This window comes from Tyto alba, unplaced genomic scaffold, assembly GCF_018691265.1.
Source record: "Tyto alba isolate M040663 unplaced genomic scaffold, T.alba_DEE_v4.0 Super-Scaffold_13, whole genome shotgun sequence".
Taxonomy (NCBI): domain Eukaryota; kingdom Metazoa; phylum Chordata; class Aves; order Strigiformes; family Tytonidae; genus Tyto; species Tyto alba.
In genome coordinates, this window is record NW_024881275.1 from 27,766,067 (window position 1) to 27,776,730 (window position 10,664).

Sequence of the window (10,664 nt, forward strand, 5' to 3'; positions counted from 1 at the left end):
TTCTGTAGATCCCATGTAATCATCTTAACAAGGCCTTACTCTGTGTCTCACATACTAATATGGAAGAAAAGCGCTTCAATGATAGAATGTGAAATGTTTACCTCTACAAGCATACATTACATCTCACAGAGGAATTGGGGCAGGGAGGAAATGACATCTCTGTGAAATGATTTGAACTGAAGCAACTCTACAAATAAAGCAAATATTGAACTTAGAATTCGTATCTTTTCAACAGATCACTGAAAAACCCTGTTTAAATAGTTCTGATATTGAAGTTCCTTTTGAAAGTAATAGTTGAGCAAATTCAAAACAAATATGAGGTTGCCGAACAGGAAGGAGAAGGAAGGAGCTATCAGTTTTCCTTTTTTTTTTTTTTTTCTTTCAGCAAATGCAGTCAGCCTTTCTGCTGATTTACACTCACCAGCAGCAAGAATCCTAAGGACTACAGAAATTACAAGAGGCTGTACCATTCTTAAATGCACTGCTTATTAATGCTGTGAAAAGACAATAAACTACACAGCCGGGATTCCCTGCTGCAGTTTATGCTACCTGTTAAAGAATAACATGAAAGATCTGATTTGGAAAATAAAGAAATTAATAAATACAAGGGCTTGGAGACAATCCCAAAAATTTAATGAGTAAATTTCTCTCTACTTACAGTTTTTATTAAAAGAGAATAGCAAAAGTTATTACCCTGCCAGATATTCACCATGGGGATATAATTTTACAGAAACTGAAGAAAGAACTTAATTTTGAATTTATGGGATCATTCCCCTTATCTTATTTACATGCTCCTTTCATCTTACTCTTGCTTGTTCATGTCACTCTCTCTTTCATTAGTGTTGTTGTCCCCTGCCAGGAGTGCCACAGTGAGGCTACATCACTGTTGTTCATCATGATATTAACACAAGATGTGTTCAACTTCCTCCTCATGCTTTTTTCTTTTCCTCCTTGTAAAGGCAGAGCCAGAAGCAGTAAATAAAGGATTCATATGATCTGAGGCTTATCTAAGGGATTTAGCACTACAGCAGCAAGGAAGTGGGGCCGTGCATCCTTCAATACACTCTGACCTTCCCTGGGCAGCATTCCTTAGACCAATCACAAAGGCCACAACTTGTCCTTGATGCTTCTGTGTCGAGGAATGTTAGAGGCATTGGTTCTTTCAGTTCCTTACACTTGGTTATTTTGTCGTCTTCATAGACTTTCAAAAGAAGTAACTTCACACCTGTAGCTCTCCATTACAATTAGGCAGCTTTCCAATAGCCCTGTTAAGAAATCTTTTCCTCCTGCCAGTATGCATAATAACTGGGTGCCTGAAGATCCTCAGTTAGGAATGCAGATGTGAAGCAAGGCAAATCAATTAACCTCTGTTTCCTGACCACAGATTCTCAAAATATGCTTTGTTTTCAGCAGCATAGATGGCACAATTGTGAGCCAAGAATTTGTGATCTCTGTCTTTACAGTTGCCTGTAGCATACAGAAGGAACTAGAGTTACATTTTACTGCAACAGACATTTCTAAAACTTCATGGTTTTGGTTGACTAATTAGCTACTAACTCTATTTCCCATATACATCTCTGTGGAAAAGATTAAGAAAACAATATTATTGGAAGATTGTAAACTATTATTGCTAATACATTCTCCTCGCTTTATGATGTCATTTGAATACTATCAAAAAATTAGATGTGCTTGGAGGTCCTCCAGAATGAAAGACTGTAAAATAGAAATGATCACACTATTATTTTAATTATTCTGATAGTGATGAATTAATAGCTACTGACACTAGCTATTGCAAAATTGCTAACAGCAGATGATAATGGAATCTAGTTAAACAAGTTGCTTCTCAGTCATGCTAACCTGACTTATCTTAGTCCTGGATGACAAACATCCTGATCTTAACACCTCAGGGGCAAGAAAGCAGACCCTGTGGCTTGAAACTTGACCAGAACTAGATAACCAAAGAGAACAGAAATTGCTAATAGATTGATCTTCACTATGTATGCTCTAGAGAAGGATTCAGCCAAAGGACATTCTAAAACAACCTCTGAAGACATATGTAACATTCTTCTGGGAAATTTGATGCATATGTAACAGGGTGATATAAGCTTTGACTGAGGTAGCATACAGCATGCACGATAGGTGGAAGGATCCCCTGTGCATCCAGCCCTGCAATAAAAAATGTCTGCCTTCTCAACTTCAAAATTGAGTCTTAGAGGCTTTTGTTGTGACCAAACTTTATGGTAACAATAGAGAGACTTGGAAAACAAACATTTTAACATAAAATCATTTCAGTTTTCACACTTGTTAGGCACGAAATGGAAGTTAAACAAAGTGCTCTGATGTATCATAAGGTGATGTTGATAAAGCAAATTATTTCAGTGACCTTTCTTGTATTTCAGAAAAGTGTAATTACTTTCTAACTCGAGAGATATGGACAGGTATTTCCGAATCAGGTGACTTTGTTGAAAAGTGGGTGAAGAAAAAATAATTTTGTTTAGAGTACCATAAGAACTTTAGCAAGCAGTCAAACACCTCCAACATGTTGTCTGTTGCACAAAGATCCTTGAGCTAGGCAAGCATGCTAAACACCTCCTGGGGAATGCGTAAATGGAGAAGCTTCATGCATAAATTGGGAGACTCCTAATCAGAAGCCCTTGTTCTTGAAGATTAAGGCCTTCTGAAAAATTATGAACTAGCTGAAGCCAGGCAGGAGAAAGTGCAGACATAAACCAACAAAGGAACAATTCCAAAGTATAAACAAAGTTTAAGAAAGGCTCCTCTCCAAAGACCACAAGAGACTGCTAGAGACCACCAACAGCCCCCATGGAAGTCCCCCGGAGACTCAAATCACATGCATAATAATTATGTAAATAAGATAATGAGTTTTAGGAAATTTTATGAATATATATGTAACAGAGTGATATAAGCTTTGGCTACTGTAACATCCAGTGGACATGTTAAGTGGAATGATTCCCTCATGTCCCTGGTTGAATAAATTAATGCCTGATCGTTAATGTTAAACCCAGCATTAAGCTTTCATTCCCAATTTCAGTGACACTTTCATCCTACTGACAAGCAGCTAAAAAAAGCAATGCAAAAACAAATAATTGTGTTAACATTTGTTTAATTATGAGTTTAAAACTGCAAAATTAAATGAAGCCTAGATTCATAATATAAACAACCCAGAGAATATCTTTTGCTGAAACAAATCAACATAATTCGCCTGAAGTCAACAGATGTACACCAATTGAAAATATTTGTATGATATGCACTGAAATAGAGTTGGGTGAGAACTTTACTTGATGCTTCAGTGATGTGAAGAATTAGTGAAACCCAGGTTGGAAGACATCTTAATTTGTATTCATCTTTGTCTCTGAGAAAACATGTATAATCTTTGATAATAATTTGCTTAAGCAACATAGATAATTGTATTCTTAATATGTTTTTTTTTAACATGTTAACCCATGAAATCTATCATTATTACCATGACCAGTCCGTGAAATTTACAACCATTTTTTTTTTTCTGATTAACATACGTCCTAAGGGAATATGGTTTTTAACTTGTCTGAATACATTTTGAGAGCAAAAGCTCCTCAAAGTTATTTCTTCTTCCTGCAATAGACAGCTGCTTTTCCCAAATATTTCAGTAAATAGCCAGATGTTCTAAGTCTTTTGAAATATCAGACACTAGAAAGAAAGCTCTTCTAACTCTGTTTCATGCTTCAAATCTTATTTTTTCATGTTTTTATTTTATCTTCCTATATATGAACTTATTAATGAGTATATCTCAAAATTTGTCACTCTTACAAATTCCATAAGATGTTTAAATTGACACAGGGTATGTCTATACGGTTCCTCCCATCTAATTGTCAACTGTGTTTGGAATTCATTACAGATTACTTTAGCTGCAGTTAATAAATTAAAAGAATCCTTCCTATGCACCAAACTGCACTAGCAAAACTGCTATTTCTTTCTGAGCTAACTAGTTTACTTTTGGTCCACTTTTTTTTACATTTCACTGCAGCATAACTCTAGATACACTGCAGAATATAAAATGGAAGTAGTGCAGAAATTAACTGAGTTATTTTCCTTTCAAGTATAATTGAACTGTTTTAATACACAGAAAGCAATAGGTTTCCCATCATATTAAAGTGACTTCTTTTTAAGTGAAAACAACAAAGAAAAAAAAAACTAAAATAAAGACATTGAAAGAGAGCAGAATTAGGGTATGTTTTGTCAATTGACGGGGTTAACACAAAGGACACAGACACCAAGCTAAAGAAATAGGCTTATTTTACTTTAGTTTAAAGCAGCAGAAAGAATAAGCAAGGTAATGCACCTAGTCATTACTACTTAAAGCTAGCTATAGTGATTAAGATAGATACATCACCAGTTGCCCTCATATTTTACCATCATCTGGATCCGTGCATCAGCTGGGGAGCCCCGTCACAGCGAAGGGTCGGAGAGCCTTTCCCGGCAATTGGGAAGTCCTACGCAGGACGTCCACTCGTAGGTGAGGTCTCCGTCTGTGCTGTGAGAGGGTCTGGCTTTTATACAGTTTAACAAACAAATTTATACAAAATGCACGGGAGATATCTGGTAGATTGACATGCCTCACTCAAGCGTGTCCGGACCTGGCCAGGATCTGGGCACATCTGAGGAGTTTCTGTTTTTCTTTACATTTGGGATTTATAGTTACTTCCTGTTGTTTACTTATAGTTCCCAGGGATTGTTCCTATGGTTGCTTCATGCTGCTGATAAGATGCTGGTTGCTGGTCAGGGAATTCACTCAGAAGTCAACTTTGGTTTGAGGCCTATTGTTTGGGCCTTTTTTGTTTCAGGGTACCATTATGGAAACTCAGAAAAAGCCCTGCAATTGGCTAGACAGACCAGAATCTTCTCTTTCAACAAGCACATCAGAAGTAGTAGGAACTCCTTTATATGCAGACACAAAGAAGTCGTCAATACTAGATTCCCCTTTGCCTACACTAAGGAGGCAAATTTAATTCTGAATTGAATTGCATCAGAATTCAATTGTCAATTATCATACATATTTGGATATCCTTACAACACAAACATATAGGAAATATCCCTTACTTCTCTATCAGCTTATCAGGTTTTGAATGTCGTCAATTCATGTGCCAATGAATTCTACAGATAATATAAACACCAAGTTCAATGTAATTAAAAGTGAGAAATTAAAAACCATTCTAGAAATCATGTGCTTTAGGTATTTAATTTTTATAATTCCTCTTAATTAAAATGTCCCCTCATTTTCCCATTAAAAGCTGCAACTATGGAGCCAGAGCTTGTGAATATTGTATAGAAAGAGAAATCTAGCAATACTCAGAGAAGAAATATATACAATCTGCTAGAACTGACTATTCCATCCTGATTTAAGACTAATTTTACAGCAGTTCCACTCTTTAGAAGTTATTTACTTTGATATCTTTGAGGTCAGATTATTTTTGTATTGTATTACAGATCTTTGAAATGTAATAGTCTCTCTATAGTGGAACCTGCTAGAAAAACAACTGACTGACAAATTCAACAGTCATCTCCTGATTTTATGCTTGAAACATTCAAAAATATTCATTAGATTAGGCCATACCTGGAGCGAAATGCTGGTCATATGGAATTCAGTGGTACCGGATCTGACCCTTCCTTACCTTTGACCCTCCCAGTAACTTGATAAAACCAGACTTATGAACCTGTATATTTAGTATAGCCATTATCTGTTCGATTTAGAGATGAGAAGTTCCAGAGGAGTTTCTTGTTTCCTCTGTTTCTTTTTAACCAGTTAAAAAATCAGCCTGCATTCTGGAAATTAAACCATTCTTTCCAGACTGAATATCATCACCTGAAACAAATCTGCAGAGCAATAGTCTCACATCAGTTATTCCTTCATAAGTCCACTTTTTAAGTCTTTTGGATGCTGTTGTATTTTAAATTAAATAATGTCATTGTACCTTCTTGAGAGTTTCACTTCCTGCTCTCAACAATAGCTATACTGCCCTACTGACTTTTCAAAATAAAATAAAATAAAATAAAATAAAATATTTCTCAAATGTTTAGAAACATTTAAATATCTGTAACTGGAACAAAAGTTTTATTCATTTTTAATGGATCTGTCTCTTCCCTTCCTATTCATCATTACATGGGACTTAGCACCTCACTGAGTGAGGTCCAGACTATTTGTTGGTATTTTATTACAGATGAAAACAAGACATTGTTTTCTACAACAATAGAGGCTGATAGTTTCCACATGTAGTTACAGGACTCAGCTTTTAAAAAATGCTTCAGGGAAGTTTGGTTTGGAGGAGGGTGTTAGTTTTATTATCATGTGATGTACCACATATGATGGGGTTCTATTCATTATACATTATTTTTTCATTATGTCTTTGTCCAGCACCATGAAAACAGGTGACAAGTGATCACAAGACATTAGATCCTCATATCATCTGACATATGGTACTATCACCTATAGATAATTAAATTGTAAACAAAGACTCACTGAAAACAACTACAGGAAAAAGGATTAACAATTCCTGATGTCAAGTTAAGCCTATTTCATTTTGTCCAGCAAACAGAAGGGTTAAGGATGTATGAATCAGCTTTTACAACTTCTCAGAGCTGAAAACATGAGGAAAGACTTTTTGACTGCTCAAGTCAAGGAAGAACGTATAAACAGAATCTGATTAGTCTGATATGCCATCTGTACTAATTGTTTCAGAAATAATGCCTTCTTTTAGCTCTAATTTTTTTGGTCAATGTCTCTTTTAAAAACTATCAAGTTCTCAACTTCTGGTGTGGAGATGATGAGAACTACAGACAAAGTGAAGAAGATATAGTTATCAAATATTGGTTTGAAATTAATACATTTAATGCAAACATATTTAATTTGCCAGACATTGGGTCTTTGGGGGGGGAAAAAAAAAAAAAAAAAAAGGAAAAAATCAAACCACGATCTACATCTAGTACAATAAAAAGATGTCTGTCTGAATTTGAAGAGACACTGGAAATACACTAATAAGACATTTATAGGCATTGAACACAGAGATGAATGAAATAAAAACAATGCTCCTATGAAAATATATATAATTTTTATAAATGTTTAATGTTTAGTTGTTTACGAAAACTTGCAAGGACATAAATTGCTTTCAGAAAAAATAGCTTTTCTGCTTATGTTATGTGAGAGAAATAAATAGCCTGAAAGATTAATAACAATGCATGCAAGAAGACTGGAACAAAACCTGGATTATCATTTAGTGAGCTGTCAAGCACTTCACAGGGTACCTAAAGATCTAAAAAGATCTTAGATCATATTCAAGATTAAAGGAAGAGATTAAGATGACCAATAAACAGTAAAAAGATGTTCACTCTATTCTGTTGTAGACATAGACAAAAAAAGCATTACTTTCAATCTCTGATATCCCATCCTTTTGTGCAAGTGAAACTAGAATACTATGACTATCTCTGGCTCAAAGACAGAAATGAAATGTCAGCAGAAGCAAGAATTAACCTTAAAAAATAACATGACATTTTCACATCCAGATATAAAAACAGCAGTAAGAAGGCTGTGTCACTCCTTCTCCAGAAGCATATCTGCACAGTTGGTCAGGAAAATTACATGCATAGTCAATGGCCTGTGGCCTGGCCCATTCTGGAGCAGAAGTACCTAAATGAAGGAGGTTTAGTCCAGAGAGGAGGAAGTGAAAGAACTGACAGCAACAGGCAAGATGGAAGGTATAAAGACAAGGAAGAACTGGGAAGGTCATACCGCAAAACTAAACCAGTCCTCCTTTCTTTATGACCATTGTGTTCCAGAAAACCAGAACAAGGTGTTGTGGTTTAAACCTAGCCAGAAGCCAAACACCACACAGTCACTCACTCACCCTCTTCCACTCCAGGGAATGGGGGAGAGAATTGAAGGGTTAAGGGTAAGGAGACTCACAGGTTGAGATAAAAACAATTTAATAACTGGAATAAAATAAAATGAAAACAATTATAATAATAGTAATAGTAGACAATACAAGTGAGTAATACACAATGTGATTGCTCACAACCCACTGACTGATACCCAGCCCATTCCTGTCTAATGAACCCAGACAAGAGAGAATCCTGAAACTACAACCCCAGAAGCGAGAGTGAGCTCCATGATCAATTCTCATTTATATACTGAGCATGATGCTATATAACATGGAGTATTCCATTGGCCAGTTTGTGTCCATTACTTTGGCTGTGCTTCTTCCCAGATTCTCAGGTACCTGTGCACTAGCAGGACATGGGAAGTTGAAAAGTCCGTGATTTCTTAGCAACAACAAAAAACATCAGTACATTATCATCATTTATGTATCAAATCCCATAGTGAATCCCAAACACAGATCTGTTCTAGCTACTAAGAAAGTCAAAAAAAAAAAAAAAATAGCTCTATCCCAGCCAAAACCAGGACACAAGAATAACCCTCTACTTATTTCTCATACAGGTCCAAACCAGAGGTCTGAGAAGTCTTTACTCATATGTTTCCTGAGGATTTTAACTCTGCCATAGACCTTCTGCATACCCTACAGTGAGTAGGACCCTGTTCTGCTCAATTCCTTTCGCTCACTGTTTATCACTTCTCAGATCTAGGTTTTAAGTTCCTTTTAGCAAAAATGACAAACACTTTTTAAATAACGGACTATAATCCTGAAAATATAATTAGCCAACCTACACTGCTTCAGCTAAGACATGCAACTCTTGTGTAGAGTTTGTCTAAACTCTGGAAGAATATGGACAACCACCAGAATATATTTAATGTCTAAAATATTGTCAAGTATATGCTAATGCATCCTGTCAGCCCCTGCACAGAAATTATACAAAACTATATTCCTGTGTACCAGGTTGCACTTTTTTTTTTTTTTTTAATTTCAAAAACTAAATGAGAAAAAGTAGTTTAATGATCCCTATCTTTTGTTGTTTGAACAAAACTGTGCATTAATGAAGGTTGATGTTACAAAGTTTCTTGAGATAAAGAGAACACAAAAATTATATCAGTTAATAGTAGCTGTTAAGATGTGTACAGGAAAGCTAACCAGGCAGAGAATGAGCTAATTGCTAGAGCTCATGTGGAAAATATAGCTATTTTTAGACCTTTTCAGTCCACAAGGTCAGACAGCCTATCTTATCATCTTAAATAGACTAAGAGGCTGGTTTGCCAGGGTATCAGTGGCTCCTGCTCCTCTCTATCCCTACCAAATTCCAAAAAGTTTTGAAATTGAAACTGAAAAATCTCAAGCACTGTCTTTGACCCAGATAGCTAAAAGGAGTCTAGGATTATTGCAGTATTAAGAATACATCTGAAAGAAACTGCCACTTATGCTCGTAATTCAATCTAATTTTTTTCTTCCTCATATAAATACTACAAAAATCATGTGGGTAGTCACTTTTAAATCAGTTCAATTTCACACACTCTAACTGCATCTCTACTCTTGAAAGGCAAAATAAAACTGTCAGAAAAATCAGAGCCTAAATATAAACATATTCCTGAATGTTTAAGCCCTTGAAATGAGAGAGCACTCTAGATATTAGTTATACATACTCTGTTTGAAATTCTGCCTTATACAATCAGTCTTAGGAATTTCTCTTTATGTGATCAAATCACTCATTTTTCCTAATGCCATTTTAAAATTATGCTTACTGTTTATATAAAATAACATAATTATGTTTATACATGCCTTCAGATTCTGTCATAAATGTATTCTACTTCTTACCCTGTTGTAAACTAGGTCCTAGGCTCCTGAGTAATTAACACTGAAATGTTTTTATACTTAGCCACTTACAAAATTAGCAATCCCACCCCCAAAATCTTCCTAAATGACCTAATTTTAAGAGGAAAATCAGGAATGAGTTAGTTTTGGTGAGGTTTTTTCATATCAACAGAATAAATTAAGCAATTATCGACTAAGCCTTCTTATCTACTGAAGAGCTGCGCAGTAAGTCACTGAGAGAAAACAAAACGTGCTGTTCTGTAGAGAAAATACAACAGTGGTGCACTAGCATTACAACTTTCCAGACATGCTTGGTAACATTTCATCCTATTGTATCTTCCAGATGTATATCAAAACACTTTTACCTATGGAAATGCTGTCTAACACCTAAGTTTTATTCAAGCTACAGTTATGTCATGTTCTCTCCTGGGAATCTGGGAATATCTGATGCTCATAGCTAATACTAAATTGCAAAATGTTACATTTCAACAACAAAACAGAACAGACTGGAATTTGAGTAAGGTTTGTGGCCAGAAATTCAGAAAATTTTGGTCAAAAAAGTACATCAATGTATAATAAAGGATGAAAAAGAAGTAGGACAGAACCTTTAAAAATTCCGAGTTTAATTTTTAATAAAATACTTTTTTCCTCTCTTTAGTACTCTTTCAGATAGATACTTTTCCTCAGTACTTTTCAGTGGAAATTCAGTTGACATATCTTTTGTGTTTTAAGGAAGAGAGAGGTGCAGGGAAAATTTTCTCTAGGATGACTTTTGTACTGTATCAGCAGGTTCTCAGTCTTTCTGAATCCCATCAGGAATGAGACTCTTAAGAAAGGTTTTATTAATCTCCAAGAAATACTGCTAGAACATAGCTTTTTACATCTCTTCTGATGTTGAGAACCCTGAGTCGATAC